The 16164-nt window shown below is 51.6% G+C and overlaps 9 non-coding genes across 9 annotated transcripts; all 9 read left to right on the top strand.

The window, feature by feature from the left end:
* The first annotated feature begins 3943 nt into the window (after positions 1-3943).
* Positions 3944-4062, top strand: LOC124621228. The gene has a single exon (XR_006980552.1). It is a non-coding gene; the product is annotated as a 5S ribosomal RNA (ribosomal RNA).
* A 3673-nt stretch (positions 4063-7735) lies between these two features.
* On the top strand, positions 7736-7854 carry LOC124621224. The gene has a single exon (XR_006980551.1). It is a non-coding gene; the product is annotated as a 5S ribosomal RNA (ribosomal RNA).
* Positions 7855-8909: 1055 nt separating this feature from the next.
* LOC124621212 lies at positions 8910-9028 on the top strand. The gene has a single exon (XR_006980550.1). It is a non-coding gene; the product is annotated as a 5S ribosomal RNA (ribosomal RNA).
* Positions 9029-10088: 1060 nt separating this feature from the next.
* LOC124621201 lies at positions 10089-10207 on the top strand. Its single transcript, XR_006980549.1, has one exon. It is a non-coding gene; the product is annotated as a 5S ribosomal RNA (ribosomal RNA).
* Positions 10208-11262: 1055 nt separating this feature from the next.
* Positions 11263-11381, top strand: LOC124621188. The gene has a single exon (XR_006980547.1). It is a non-coding gene; the product is annotated as a 5S ribosomal RNA (ribosomal RNA).
* Positions 11382-12441: 1060 nt separating this feature from the next.
* LOC124621176 lies at positions 12442-12560 on the top strand. Its single transcript, XR_006980545.1, has one exon. It is a non-coding gene; the product is annotated as a 5S ribosomal RNA (ribosomal RNA).
* A 1055-nt stretch (positions 12561-13615) lies between these two features.
* On the top strand, positions 13616-13734 carry LOC124621165. Its single transcript, XR_006980544.1, has one exon. It is a non-coding gene; the product is annotated as a 5S ribosomal RNA (ribosomal RNA).
* Positions 13735-14794: 1060 nt separating this feature from the next.
* LOC124621153 lies at positions 14795-14913 on the top strand. Its single transcript, XR_006980543.1, has one exon. It is a non-coding gene; the product is annotated as a 5S ribosomal RNA (ribosomal RNA).
* Positions 14914-15968: 1055 nt separating this feature from the next.
* LOC124621047 lies at positions 15969-16087 on the top strand. Its single transcript, XR_006980530.1, has one exon. It is a non-coding gene; the product is annotated as a 5S ribosomal RNA (ribosomal RNA).
* Positions 16088-16164: the final 77 nt, after the last annotated feature.

The raw sequence follows: 16164 nt of genomic DNA, 5'->3' as shown, positions 1-16164 counted from the left end.
AATTAGGATGATTGCTCAATGTTATAGCCAGGAGGTATCCTTCTGGACGCAGCGCACAACAGAATTTTACCAACAATGCCTCAAAGACGCGTTAAACGCCCCCGTCGGACCAAATGAAAATCTCCGCATTCGCTTAAATCGTATTAAAGCAAAGATTCTCCGTATACATAACGAAAAGGCAAAAGGGATTTTGGTCCGAAGTCGCGCCTTGTGCGCTCTGGACGACGAAGAACCGTCGTCCTATCATCTCGCGCGTGAAAAAACACGGGCAAGACGCAAACACGTAGAATCGATAACGACTGCGTCAGGCGAGCGCCTTACGCGGAAAACAGACATTCTCCAACATATTACAGCCCACTACACGGACTTATTTCGAGACGTTGCGACAGACGACGTAGCGCTAAATTATTTGTTATGCGACCTGCAGACTGACATTTCGAACGCGGACCAAGAACAGTTGATAGCAGAGATGACAGTACAGAACACAAAACCTATTGTACAATCGTGCTCTAAAGGAAAGTCGCCGGGACCTGATGGCCTGCCAACCGAATTCTATCAGGTCTACTGGGACATCTTTGGGCAAAAACTCACCGACATAGTAAATGAAGTAATTCGTGGTACCGATATTCCCGCAAAATTTCTGGAAGGTCGAGTCGTGCTCGTCCCAAAAACGCAACATACATGTCGTGTCCAAGATTTCCGGCCCATCACGTTACTCAATACTGACTACAAAATAGTTGCAAGGTGCCTGGCAGCAAAGATGAAGCCAGTCATGAACAAAGCTATCAGCTCTTACCAAACGTGCGGAGTAACACACCACAATATTTTCCACGCAGCGTCCTTATACCGAGACATAGTAGCTCACACGGCAGTCCATAAATTATCGACAGCTATTCTATCCATTGACTTTGCGAACGCTTTCGATCGCATAAGCCACAAATACTTGCTACAGGTCATGACAAAAATGGGATTCGGACGAGAATTTATCAAAATTATCGAAAATATTCTGACGGGAGCAAGATCAATAGTCACATTAAACGGATGGCAAACTAAACCGATCCCTATTTGCCGCTCTGTCAGGCAAGGATGTCCGCTGTCAATGTTCTTATTCGTGATCGCCATAGACCCGCTTCTCAGAACAATAGGTAGAACGTCAAAAGGTGTACAAATACACAATGCTTGTTTCAAATGTGTGGCATACGCAGATGACGTAGGCGCTTTCATTGACCACACAGCAGATATAGACTCGATACGCGCCTCCCTTCATCAGTATGAAAGTGCGTCTGGAGCAGCGATAAATACTAATAAAACTGTTCTACTTCCACTGGGTCTGCTAGCCACCGATATTGTCCGCCCATGGTATAGAATAGTGAGAGACCATCAAGTATTGGGTCTAGACATAACTGCGTGCCCACAGCATATGCAAGCACGGAATTGGAGAAGAATTCTCAACTCCATTAAAGGCCTCTGCAAATGCCACGCAACCCGGCACCTCAACTTGCACCAGAAAGTCAAATTAATCAATTGCTTTATTCTCTCAAAGGCGTGGTATATGGCGCAGCTGCTTAGCGTGCCAAAACAAATAGGACGCGCTATATCTCAGGCAGTATACTGGTTACTCTGGCGCCACGAAATTTTTAAAGTGCGAGCAGCAGTTTGTATCTTGGACCCGTCACATGGAGGACTCGGGCTAGTAGACTTCAGTCGAAAATGTGCAGCGTTGCTCGTCAACCGCACCGCTGAAATGCAGGCCGGCTTTCCCGATGGATCGACAGCATCCCTGCTAGAAATCTATCGGCCAGAATCTGAAAGCGCCCCAGTATCGGTGGCCAATATTCCTTACCGTATGTCCTTTGTACGAGACTATATTCTAAACAAAAGCTACGTCCTCCGCACGGCCACGAATCCACACAGGACAGCACGGCAACTATATATTGAATTGATGGGACAACCCCCCCCTAGTAAATTGGAAGTCCGCTTACCTACTGTTAACTGGAAGCAGGTGTGGTCAAATGTTAATAGCAGTATTCTGCCGTCCGATGTGTCTGCGTTATGGTATAAACTAGTCAACAACACATTGCCCACCAATCAGCGTCTAGCCGATATTCAGCTTCTTGCCTCCCCCAACTGTAGCAGATGTGGCATGCCTGACACCAGAGAACACCGCCTGCAATGCCAATCTGTTTCCGATGCGTGGAGGACTTGCCAGATAATGGTGGCTCTCATCACGCGAACTTCTCCGGCGCACGTCTCAGTTGATAGTGTCATTGTACCTGATTTCAAATATTTCCCGCGGCCAAAACACAATACTGCTGTGTGGTTGTTGGGCCACACTGTTTACGCCCTCATTGACCGGCAAATTCACGATGGGCTCACTTTTTTGACTCATATTTGGGACCAATATTGTAAGATCAAAAATAGTAATAAACACAAAGAATATTTTGCTAATTTTTTATCATCTGCATTGCATCATGCGTATGCGAAACAACTGTAAGATGATTCTGAGCCCCTTTTATTTGTATCAATGGTCTTTCAGTCTCGCCATTGAGCTTTGATGATACGCACACTGACCTTATTTGCGTCTTACGCGCAGGTTTATCAAATTAAGTTTAGATATATAGTTAGTGTTAGCTGGTGAAATATAACCAGTCTCCATTCATTTGTCTATCTTTGTTATGTGCCAGCCTGTAAACAAGTATACGTAAGACTATTTTTGAAAAAGTAATAAAATGGACAAAGTTACAGAAAGAGAGTAACTGAGTAATAGGAAAAAAAAAAAAAAAAAAAATACACCGGTTCTCGTCCGATCACCGAAGTTAAGCAACATCGGGCCCGGTTAGTACTTGGATGGGTGACCGCCTGGGAACACCGGGTGCTGTTGGCTCCACTTCATTTTCTCCTTTTTACGCCGCTATCCCTGCCAGCCCTCTTTTCATACTACCTTTCTTTTGTTCAAACGTGCATCCTTAAGCATTTTAAACGTGCTAGGAATGCCTTGAAAATAACGAACCACTACGAATCGACAGATGTGATCTGAAATAAGTCAGGGCCACCTACTAGTTCATAGCAGTGCAAAACACCACAAAAAAAAAAAAAAAAAAAAAAATTAAACGACTGTAATAAACATAAGATTCGATATTAATGGCCTCAGTTCGAAGAAGAATGTGCCAAGGAAGATTTCTTAAAAGTGCCTGAAGGTAACAAAACAGTATGAACCGACAGCTATGTTCTGAAATACGTCAGGGCTTATTGTTTTGCAGCAGTGTACGACTGCAAACAAAAATGTATCTTTCGTCGCTAGAAGAGATGGATGCTTTGGCGACCCTCCTGTGTCTTGTGTCCCTGTTTCCGCACCTTTGCACAGGTCTGCTGGCCGCAAACGGCGTCTCGGACACGCCCGTTAGGCCCACGCCCGTCTCGCAGATGTTTGTCGTGCTTGTGCTGTCATATGGGCCACTACCCGAGCGGCAGCGAGCGGCAGTCGAGCAAAGTCGGGACAAGTCGGGACGGAAGAGGACAGGTGCGAATGCACTGCACAGATCACGCAAATATGTGGAAGCGCCCCGCGCGGCGTGTGTCAGGTGAGGAAGCTGCCGGGGGCGCCCTCCAGCAGGACACTGCTACAGCCCCCCGCCGGATAACGGGAACAAGATGCGTCGCCCGCGAGTGTCGGACGCCGCACGCACCAAGCGAAACGAATGACAGGCGGCGCACCGAGCAGCCGCGTGTCTCACGCAAGTGGCGGTGCGGCGCGGCGCGGCGCGACCGCCAGTTCGGCAGACGCCTCTGAGACGCCGGACGCCGCGCACTCCGCGCCGCCTTCGAGGCTCCAGCTGTTGCGGAAGGACGTGCTCTGCGTCAAATGTGTCACCGAAAACGGCGATTGTGTGTGTTGGGAGAAGAGGCAGAGGCGTCTTCTGTCGTGCGGCTACAGTATAAGGGCGCCAACGGCCATACCATGTTGAATACACCGGTTCTCGTCCGATCACCGAAGTTAAGCAACATCGGGCCCGGTTAGTACTTGGATGGGTGACCGCCTGGGAACACCGGGTGCTGTTGGCTCCACTTCATTTTCTCCTTTTTACGCCGCTATCCCTGCCAGCCCTCTTTTCATACTACCTTTCTTTTGTTCAAACGTGCATCCTTAAGCATTTTAAACGTGCTAGGAATGCCTTGAAAATAACGAACCACTACGAATCGACAGATGTGATCTGAAATAAGTCAGGGCCACCTACTGTTTCGTAGCAGTGCAAAAAACCACAAAAAAAAAAAAAATGAAAATAAACGACTGTAATAAACATAAGATACGATATTAATGGCCTCAGTTCGAAGAAGAATGTGCCAAGGAAGATTTCTTAAAAGTGCCTGAAGGTAACAAAACAGTATGAACCGACAGCTATGTTCTGAAATACGTCAGGGCTTATTGTTTTGCAGCAGTGTACGACTGCAAACAAAAATGTATCTTTCGTCGCTAGAAGAGATGGATGCTTTGGCGACCCTCCTGTGTCTTGTGTCCCTGTTTCCGCACCTTTGCACAGGTCTGCTGGCCGCAAACGGCGTCTCGGACACGCCCGTTAGGCCCACGCCCGTCTCGCAGATGTTTGTCGTGCTTGTGCTGTCATATGGGCCACTACCCGAGCGGCAGCGAGCGGCAGTCGAGCAAAGTCGGGACAAGTCGGGACGGAAGAGGACAGGTGCGAATGCACTGCACAGATCACGCAAATATGTGGAAGCGCCCCGCGCGGCGTGTGTCAGGTGAGGAAGCTGCCGGGGGCGCCCTCCAGCAGGACACTGCTACAGCCCCCCGCCGGATAACGGGAACAAGATGCGTCGCCCGCGAGTGTCGGACGCCGCACGCACCAAGCGAAACGAATGACAGGCGGCGCACCGAGCAGCCGCGTGTCTCACGCAAGTGGCGGTGCGGCGCGGCGCGGCGCGACCGCCAGTTCGGCAGACGCCTCTGAGACGCCGGACGCCGCGCACTCCGCGCCGCCTTCGAGGCTCCAGCTGTTGCGGAAGGACGTGCTCTGCGTCAAATGTGTCACCGAAAACGGCGATTGTGTGTGTTGGGAGAAGAGGCAGAGGCGTCTTCTGTCGTGCGGCTACAGTATAAGGGCGCCAACGGCCATACCATGTTGAGAAAGTCAAATTAATCAATTGCTTTATTCTCTCAAAGGCGTGGTATATGGCGCAACTGCTTAGCGTGCCAAAACAAATAGGACGCGCTATATCTCAGGCAGTATACTGGTTACTCTGGCGCCACGAAATTTTTAAAGTGCGAGCAGCAGTTTGTGTCTTGGACCCGTCACATGGAGGACTCGGGCTAGTAGACTTCAGTCGAAAATGTGCAGCGTTGCTTGTCAACCGCACCGCTGAAATGCAGGCCGGCTTTCCCGATGGATCGACAGCATCCCTGCTAGAAATCTATCGGCCAGAATCTGAAAGCGCCCCAGTATCGGTGGCCAACATTCCTTACCGTATGTCCTTTGTACGAGACTATATTCTAAATAAAAGCTATATCCTCCGCACGGCCACGAATCCACACAGGACAGCACGGCAACTATATACTGAATTGATGGGACAACCCCCCCCTAGTAAATTGGAAGTCCGCTTACCTACTGTTAACTGGAAGCAGGTGTGGTCAAATGTTAATAGCAGTATTCTCCCGTCCGATGTGTCTGCGTTATGGTACAAACTAGTCAACAACACACTGCCCACCAATCAGCGTTTAGCCGATATTCAGCTTCTTGCCTCCCCCAACTGTAGCAGATGTGGCATGCCTGACACCAGAGAACACCGTCTGCAATGCCAATCTGTTTCCGATGTGTGGAGGACTTGCCAGATAATGGTGGCTCTCATCACGCGAACTACTCCGGCGCGCGTCTCAGTTGACAGTGTCATTGTACCTGATTTCAAATATTTCCCGCGGCCAAAACACAATACTGCTGTGTGGTTGTTGGGCCACACTGTTTACGCCCTCATTGACCGGCAAATTCACGATGCGCTCACCTTTTTGACTCATATTTGGGACCAATATTGTAAGATCAAAAATAGTAATAAACACAAAGAATATTTTGCTAATTTTTTATCATCTGCATTGCATCATGCGTATGCGAGACAACTGTAAGATGATTCCGAGCCCCTTTTATTTGTATCAATGGTCTTTCAGTCTCGCCATTGAGCTTTGATGATACGCACACTGACCTTATTTGCGTCTTACGCGCAGGTTCATCAAAATTAAGTTTAGATATATAGTTAGTGTTAGCTGGTGAAACACAACCAGTCTCCATTCATTTGTCTATCTTTGTCATGTGCCAGCCTGTAAACTAGTACACGTAAGACTATTTTTCGAAAAAAGTAATAAAATGGACAAAGTTACAGAAAGAGAGTAACTGAGTAATAGGATGAGGTTCCAGTTTTATACATTGTTAAAAAAGCAAAAAAAAAACAAACAAAGAAAATAAACAAAGAAAAATAAAAAAGCAAAAAAAAAAAAAAAAAGAAAGAAAAAAAAAAAATAAAAAAAGAAAAACCAAAAAAAAAAAAATAAAAAAGAAACAAAAAAAAAAAAAAAAAAATACACCGGTTCTCGTCCGATCACCGAAGTTAAGCAACATCGGGCCCGGTTAGTACTTGGATGGGTGACCGCCTGGGAACACCGGGTGCTGTTGGCTCCACTTCATTTTCTCCTTTTTACGCCGCTATCCCTGCCAGCCCTCTTTTCATACTACCTTTCTTTTGTTCAAACGTGCATCCTTAAGCATTTTAAACGTGCTAGGAATGCCTTGAAAATAACGAACCACTACGAATCGACAGATGTGATCTGAAATAAGTCAGGGCCACCTACTAGTTCATAGCAGTGCAAAACACCACAAAAAAAAAAAAAAAAAAAAAAAAATTAAACGACTGTAATAAACATAAGATTCGATATTAATGGCCTCAGTTCGAAGAAGAATGTGCCAAGGAAGATTTCTTAAAAGTGCCTGAAGGTAACAAAACAGTATGAACCGACAGCTATGTTCTGAAATACGTCAGGGCTTATTGTTTTGCAGCAGTGTACGACTGCAAACAAAAATGTATCTTTCGTCGCTAGAAGAGATGGATGCTTTGGCGACCCTCCTGTGTCTTGTGTCCCTGTTTCCGCACCTTTGCACAGGTCTGCTGGCCGCAAACGGCGTCTCGGACACGCCCGTTAGGCCCACGCCCGTCTCGCAGATGTTTGTCGTGCTTGTGCTGTCATATGGGCCACTACCCGAGCGGCAGCGAGCGGCAGTCGAGCAAAGTCGGGACAAGTCGGGACGGAAGAGGACAGGTGCGAATGCACTGCACAGATCACGCAAATATGTGGAAGCGCCCCGCGCGGCGTGTGTCAGGTGAGGAAGCTGCCGGGGGCGCCCTCCAGCAGGACACTGCTACAGCCCCCCGCCGGATAACGGGAACAAGATGCGTCGCCCGCGAGTGTCGGACGCCGCACGCACCAAGCGAAACGAATGACAGGCGGCGCACCGAGCAGCCGCGTGTCTCACGCAAGTGGCGGTGCGGCGCGGCGCGGCGCGACCGCCAGTTCGGCAGACGCCTCTGAGACGCCGGACGCCGCGCACTCCGCGCCGCCTTCGAGGCTCCAGCTGTTGCGGAAGGACGTGCTCTGCGTCAAATGTGTCACCGAAAACGGCGATTGTGTGTGTTGGGAGAAGAGGCAGAGGCGTCTTCTGTCGTGCGGCTACAGTATAAGGGCGCCAACGGCCATACCATGTTGAATACACCGGTTCTCGTCCGATCACCGAAGTTAAGCAACATCGGGCCCGGTTAGTACTTGGATGGGTGACCGCCTGGGAACACCGGGTGCTGTTGGCTCCACTTCATTTTCTCCTTTTTACGCCGCTATCCCTGCCAGCCCTCTTTTCATACTACCTTTCTTTTGTTCAAACGTGCATCCTTAAGCATTTTAAACGTGCTAGGAATGCCTTGAAAATAACGAACCACTACGAATCGACAGATGTGATCTGAAATAAGTCAGGGCCACCTACTGTTTCGTAGCAGTGCAAAAAACCACAAAAAAAAAAAAAATGAAAATAAACGACTGTAATAAACATAAGATACGATATTAATGGCCTCAGTTCGAAGAAGAATGTGCCAAGGAAGATTTCTTAAAAGTGCCTGAAGGTAACAAAACAGTATGAACCGACAGCTATGTTCTGAAATACGTCAGGGCTTATTGTTTTGCAGCAGTGTACGACTGCAAACAAAAATGTATCTTTCGTCGCTAGAAGAGATGGATGCTTTGGCGACCCTCCTGTGTCTTGTGTCCCTGTTTCCGCACCTTTGCACAGGTCTGCTGGCCGCAAACGGCGTCTCGGACACGCCCGTTAGGCCCACGCCCGTCTCGCAGATGTTTGTCGTGCTTGTGCTGTCATATGGGCCACTACCCGAGCGGCAGCGAGCGGCAGTCGAGCAAAGTCGGGACAAGTCGGGACGGAAGAGGACAGGTGCGAATGCACTGCACAGATCACGCAAATATGTGGAAGCGCCCCGCGCGGCGTGTGTCAGGTGAGGAAGCTGCCGGGGGCGCCCTCCAGCAGGACACTGCTACAGCCCCCCGCCGGATAACGGGAACAAGATGCGTCGCCCGCGAGTGTCGGACGCCGCACGCACCAAGCGAAACGAATGACAGGCGGCGCACCGAGCAGCCGCGTGTCTCACGCAAGTGGCGGTGCGGCGCGGCGCGGCGCGACCGCCAGTTCGGCAGACGCCTCTGAGACGCCGGACGCCGCGCACTCCGCGCCGCCTTCGAGGCTCCAGCTGTTGCGGAAGGACGTGCTCTGCGTCAAATGTGTCACCGAAAACGGCGATTGTGTGTGTTGGGAGAAGAGGCAGAGGCGTCTTCTGTCGTGCGGCTACAGTATAAGGGCGCCAACGGCCATACCATGTTGAATACACCGGTTCTCGTCCGATCACCGAAGTTAAGCAACATCGGGCCCGGTTAGTACTTGGATGGGTGACCGCCTGGGAACACCGGGTGCTGTTGGCTCCACTTCATTTTCTCCTTTTTACGCCGCTATCCCTGCCAGCCCTCTTTTCATACTACCTTTCTTTTGTTCAAACGTGCATCCTTAAGCATTTTAAACGTGCTAGGAATGCCTTGAAAATAACGAACCACTACGAATCGACAGATGTGATCTGAAATAAGTCAGGGCCACCTACTAGTTCATAGCAGTGCAAAACACCACAAAAAAAAAAAAAAAAAAAAAAAATTAAACGACTGTAATAAACATAAGATTCGATATTAATGGCCTCAGTTCGAAGAAGAATGTGCCAAGGAAGATTTCTTAAAAGTGCCTGAAGGTAACAAAACAGTATGAACCGACAGCTATGTTCTGAAATACGTCAGGGCTTATTGTTTTGCAGCAGTGTACGACTGCAAACAAAAATGTATCTTTCGTCGCTAGAAGAGATGGATGCTTTGGCGACCCTCCTGTGTCTTGTGTCCCTGTTTCCGCACCTTTGCACAGGTCTGCTGGCCGCAAACGGCGTCTCGGACACGCCCGTTAGGCCCACGCCCGTCTCGCAGATGTTTGTCGTGCTTGTGCTGTCATATGGGCCACTACCCGAGCGGCAGCGAGCGGCAGTCGAGCAAAGTCGGGACAAGTCGGGACGGAAGAGGACAGGTGCGAATGCACTGCACAGATCACGCAAATATGTGGAAGCGCCCCGCGCGGCGTGTGTCAGGTGAGGAAGCTGCCGGGGGCGCCCTCCAGCAGGACACTGCTACAGCCCCCCGCCGGATAACGGGAACAAGATGCGTCGCCCGCGAGTGTCGGACGCCGCACGCACCAAGCGAAACGAATGACAGGCGGCGCACCGAGCAGCCGCGTGTCTCACGCAAGTGGCGGTGCGGCGCGGCGCGGCGCGACCGCCAGTTCGGCAGACGCCTCTGAGACGCCGGACGCCGCGCACTCCGCGCCGCCTTCGAGGCTCCAGCTGTTGCGGAAGGACGTGCTCTGCGTCAAATGTGTCACCGAAAACGGCGATTGTGTGTGTTGGGAGAAGAGGCAGAGGCGTCTTCTGTCGTGCGGCTACAGTATAAGGGCGCCAACGGCCATACCATGTTGAATACACCGGTTCTCGTCCGATCACCGAAGTTAAGCAACATCGGGCCCGGTTAGTACTTGGATGGGTGACCGCCTGGGAACACCGGGTGCTGTTGGCTCCACTTCATTTTCTCCTTTTTACGCCGCTATCCCTGCCAGCCCTCTTTTCATACTACCTTTCTTTTGTTCAAACGTGCATCCTTAAGCATTTTAAACGTGCTAGGAATGCCTTGAAAATAACGAACCACTACGAATCGACAGATGTGATCTGAAATAAGTCAGGGCCACCTACTGTTTCGTAGCAGTGCAAAAAACCACAAAAAAAAAAAAAATGAAAATAAACGACTGTAATAAACATAAGATACGATATTAATGGCCTCAGTTCGAAGAAGAATGTGCCAAGGAAGATTTCTTAAAAGTGCCTGAAGGTAACAAAACAGTATGAACCGACAGCTATGTTCTGAAATACGTCAGGGCTTATTGTTTTGCAGCAGTGTACGACTGCAAACAAAAATGTATCTTTCGTCGCTAGAAGAGATGGATGCTTTGGCGACCCTCCTGTGTCTTGTGTCCCTGTTTCCGCACCTTTGCACAGGTCTGCTGGCCGCAAACGGCGTCTCGGACACGCCCGTTAGGCCCACGCCCGTCTCGCAGATGTTTGTCGTGCTTGTGCTGTCATATGGGCCACTACCCGAGCGGCAGCGAGCGGCAGTCGAGCAAAGTCGGGACAAGTCGGGACGGAAGAGGACAGGTGCGAATGCACTGCACAGATCACGCAAATATGTGGAAGCGCCCCGCGCGGCGTGTGTCAGGTGAGGAAGCTGCCGGGGGCGCCCTCCAGCAGGACACTGCTACAGCCCCCCGCCGGATAACGGGAACAAGATGCGTCGCCCGCGAGTGTCGGACGCCGCACGCACCAAGCGAAACGAATGACAGGCGGCGCACCGAGCAGCCGCGTGTCTCACGCAAGTGGCGGTGCGGCGCGGCGCGGCGCGACCGCCAGTTCGGCAGACGCCTCTGAGACGCCGGACGCCGCGCACTCCGCGCCGCCTTCGAGGCTCCAGCTGTTGCGGAAGGACGTGCTCTGCGTCAAATGTGTCACCGAAAACGGCGATTGTGTGTGTTGGGAGAAGAGGCAGAGGCGTCTTCTGTCGTGCGGCTACAGTATAAGGGCGCCAACGGCCATACCATGTTGAATACACCGGTTCTCGTCCGATCACCGAAGTTAAGCAACATCGGGCCCGGTTAGTACTTGGATGGGTGACCGCCTGGGAACACCGGGTGCTGTTGGCTCCACTTCATTTTCTCCTTTTTACGCCGCTATCCCTGCCAGCCCTCTTTTCATACTACCTTTCTTTTGTTCAAACGTGCATCCTTAAGCATTTTAAACGTGCTAGGAATGCCTTGAAAATAACGAACCACTACGAATCGACAGATGTGATCTGAAATAAGTCAGGGCCACCTACTAGTTCATAGCAGTGCAAAACACCACAAAAAAAAAAAAAAAAAAAAAAAATTAAACGACTGTAATAAACATAAGATTCGATATTAATGGCCTCAGTTCGAAGAAGAATGTGCCAAGGAAGATTTCTTAAAAGTGCCTGAAGGTAACAAAACAGTATGAACCGACAGCTATGTTCTGAAATACGTCAGGGCTTATTGTTTTGCAGCAGTGTACGACTGCAAACAAAAATGTATCTTTCGTCGCTAGAAGAGATGGATGCTTTGGCGACCCTCCTGTGTCTTGTGTCCCTGTTTCCGCACCTTTGCACAGGTCTGCTGGCCGCAAACGGCGTCTCGGACACGCCCGTTAGGCCCACGCCCGTCTCGCAGATGTTTGTCGTGCTTGTGCTGTCATATGGGCCACTACCCGAGCGGCAGCGAGCGGCAGTCGAGCAAAGTCGGGACAAGTCGGGACGGAAGAGGACAGGTGCGAATGCACTGCACAGATCACGCAAATATGTGGAAGCGCCCCGCGCGGCGTGTGTCAGGTGAGGAAGCTGCCGGGGGCGCCCTCCAGCAGGACACTGCTACAGCCCCCCGCCGGATAACGGGAACAAGATGCGTCGCCCGCGAGTGTCGGACGCCGCACGCACCAAGCGAAACGAATGACAGGCGGCGCACCGAGCAGCCGCGTGTCTCACGCAAGTGGCGGTGCGGCGCGGCGCGGCGCGACCGCCAGTTCGGCAGACGCCTCTGAGACGCCGGACGCCGCGCACTCCGCGCCGCCTTCGAGGCTCCAGCTGTTGCGGAAGGACGTGCTCTGCGTCAAATGTGTCACCGAAAACGGCGATTGTGTGTGTTGGGAGAAGAGGCAGAGGCGTCTTCTGTCGTGCGGCTACAGTATAAGGGCGCCAACGGCCATACCATGTTGAATACACCGGTTCTCGTCCGATCACCGAAGTTAAGCAACATCGGGCCCGGTTAGTACTTGGATGGGTGACCGCCTGGGAACACCGGGTGCTGTTGGCTCCACTTCATTTTCTCCTTTTTACGCCGCTATCCCTGCCAGCCCTCTTTTCATACTACCTTTCTTTTGTTCAAACGTGCATCCTTAAGCATTTTAAACGTGCTAGGAATGCCTTGAAAATAACGAACCACTACGAATCGACAGATGTGATCTGAAATAAGTCAGGGCCACCTACTGTTTCGTAGCAGTGCAAAAAACCACAAAAAAAAAAAAAATGAAAATAAACGACTGTAATAAACATAAGATACGATATTAATGGCCTCAGTTCGAAGAAGAATGTGCCAAGGAAGATTTCTTAAAAGTGCCTGAAGGTAACAAAACAGTATGAACCGACAGCTATGTTCTGAAATACGTCAGGGCTTATTGTTTTGCAGCAGTGTACGACTGCAAACAAAAATGTATCTTTCGTCGCTAGAAGAGATGGATGCTTTGGCGACCCTCCTGTGTCTTGTGTCCCTGTTTCCGCACCTTTGCACAGGTCTGCTGGCCGCAAACGGCGTCTCGGACACGCCCGTTAGGCCCACGCCCGTCTCGCAGATGTTTGTCGTGCTTGTGCTGTCATATGGGCCACTACCCGTGCGGCAGCGAGCGGCAGTCGAGCAAAGTCGGGACAAGTCGGGACGGAAGAGGACAGGTGCGAATGCACTGCACAGATCACGCAAATATGTGGAAGCGCCCCGCGCGGCGTGTGTCAGGTGAGGAAGCTGCCGGGGGCGCCCTCCAGCAGGACACTGCTACAGCCCCCCGCCGGATAACGGGAACAAGATGCGTCGCCCGCGAGTGTCGGACGCCGCACGCACCAAGCGAAACGAATGACAGGCGGCGCACCGAGCAGCCGCGTGTCTCACGCAAGTGGCGGTGCGGCGCGGCGCGGCGCGACCGCCAGTTCGGCAGACGCCTCTGAGACGCCGGACGCCGCGCACTCCGCGCCGCCTTCGAGGCTCCAGCTGTTGCGGAAGGACGTGCTCTGCGTCAAATGTGTCACCGAAAACGGCGATTGTGTGTGTTGGGAGAAGAGGCAGAGGCGTCTTCTGTCGTGCGGCTACAGTATAAGGGCGCCAACGGCCATACCATGTTGAATACACCGGTTCTCGTCCGATCACCGAAGTTAAGCAACATCGGGCCCGGTTAGTACTTGGATGGGTGACCGCCTGGGAACACCGGGTGCTGTTGGCTCCACTTCATTTTCTCCTTTTTACGCCGCTATCCCTGCCAGCCCTCTTTTCATACTACCTTTCTTTTGTTCAAACGTGCATCCTTAAGCATTTTAAACGTGCTAGGAATGCCTTGAAAATAACGAACCACTACGAATCGACAGATGTGATCTGAAATAAGTCAGGGCCACCTACTAGTTCATAGCAGTGCAAAACACCACAAAAAAAAAAAAAAAAAAAAAAAATTAAACGACTGTAATAAACATAAGATTCGATATTAATGGCCTCAGTTCGAAGAAGAATGTGCCAAGGAAGATTTCTTAAAAGTGCCTGAAGGTAACAAAACAGTATGAACCGACAGCTATGTTCTGAAATACGTCAGGGCTTATTGTTTTGCAGCAGTGTACGACTGCAAACAAAAATGTATCTTTCGTCGCTAGAAGAGATGGATGCTTTGGCGACCCTCCTGTGTCTTGTGTCCCTGTTTCCGCACCTTTGCACAGGTCTGCTGGCCGCAAACGGCGTCTCGGACACGCCCGTTAGGCCCACGCCCGTCTCGCAGATGTTTGTCGTGCTTGTGCTGTCATATGGGCCACTACCCGAGCGGCAGCGAGCGGCAGTCGAGCAAAGTCGGGACAAGTCGGGACGGAAGAGGACAGGTGCGAATGCACTGCACAGATCACGCAAATATGTGGAAGCGCCCCGCGCGGCGTGTGTCAGGTGAGGAAGCTGCCGGGGGCGCCCTCCAGCAGGACACTGCTACAGCCCCCCGCCGGATAACGGGAACAAGATGCGTCGCCCGCGAGTGTCGGACGCCGCACGCACCAAGCGAAACGAATGACAGGCGGCGCACCGAGCAGCCGCGTGTCTCACGCAAGTGGCGGTGCGGCGCGGCGCGGCGCGACCGCCAGTTCGGCAGACGCCTCTGAGACGCCGGACGCCGCGCACTCCGCGCCGCCTTCGAGGCTCCAGCTGTTGCGGAAGGACGTGCTCTGCGTCAAATGTGTCACCGAAAACGGCGATTGTGTGTGTTGGGAGAAGAGGCAGAGGCGTCTTCTGTCGTGCGGCTACAGTATAAGGGCGCCAACGGCCATACCATGTTGAATACACCGGTTCTCGTCCGATCACCGAAGTTAAGCAACATCGGGCCCGGTTAGTACTTGGATGGGTGACCGCCTGGGAACACCGGGTGCTGTTGGCTCCACTTCATTTTCTCCTTTTTACGCCGCTATCCCTGCCAGCCCTCTTTTCATACTACCTTTCTTTTGTTCAAACGTGCATCCTTAAGCATTTTAAACGTGCTAGGAATGCCTTGAAAATAACGAACCACTACGAATCGACAGATGTGATCTGAAATAAGTCAGGGCCACCTACTGTTTCGTAGCAGTGCAAAAAACCACAAAAAAAAAAAAAATGAAAATAAACGACTGTAATAAACATAAGATACGATATTAATGGCCTCAGTTCGAAGAAGAATGTGCCAAGGAAGATTTCTTAAAAGTGCCTGAAGGTAACAAAACAGTATGAACCGACAGCTATGTTCTGAAATACGTCAGGGCTTATTGTTTTGCAGCAGTGTACGACTGCAAACAAAAATGTATCTTTCGTCGCTAGAAGAGATGGATGCTTTGGCGACCCTCCTGTGTCTTGTGTCCCTGTTTCCGCACCTTTGCACAGGTCTGCTGGCCGCAAACGGCGTCTCGGACACGCCCGTTAGGCCCACGCCCGTCTCGCAGATGTTTGTCGTGCTTGTGCTGTCATATGGGCCACTACCCGTGCGGCAGCGAGCGGCAGTCGAGCAAAGTCGGGACAAGTCGGGACGGAAGAGGACAGGTGCGAATGCACTGCACAGATCACGCAAATATGTGGAAGCGCCCCGCGCGGCGTGTGTCAGGTGAGGAAGCTGCCGGGGGCGCCCTCCAGCAGGACACTGCTACAGCCCCCCGCCGGATAACGGGAACAAGATGCGTCGCCCGCGAGTGTCGGACGCCGCACGCACCAAGCGAAACGAATGACAGGCGGCGCACCGAGCAGCCGCGTGTCTCACGCAAGTGGCGGTGCGGCGCGGCGCGGCGCGACCGCCAGTTCGGCAGACGCCTCTGAGACGCCGGACGCCGCGCACTCCGCGCCGCCTTCGAGGCTCCAGCTGTTGCGGAAGGACGTGCTCTGCGTCAAATGTGTCACCGAAAACGGCGATTGTGTGTGTTGGGAGAAGAGGCAGAGGCGTCTTCTGTCGTGCGGCTACAGTATAAGGGCGCCAACGGCCATACCATGTTGAATACACCGGTTCTCGTCCGATCACCGAAGTTAAGCAACATCGGGCCCGGTTAGTACTTGGATGGGTGACCGCCTGGGAACACCGGGTGCTGTTGGCTCCACTTCATTTTCTCCTTTTTACGCCGCTATCCCTGCCAGCCCTCTTTTCATACTACCTTTCTTTTGTTCAAACGTG

Source organism: Schistocerca americana, chromosome 6 (genome assembly GCF_021461395.2).
Source record: "Schistocerca americana isolate TAMUIC-IGC-003095 chromosome 6, iqSchAmer2.1, whole genome shotgun sequence".
Taxonomy (NCBI): Eukaryota; Metazoa; Arthropoda; class Insecta; order Orthoptera; family Acrididae; genus Schistocerca; species Schistocerca americana.
This window is presented reverse-complemented; position numbering and strand designations above follow the sequence as displayed.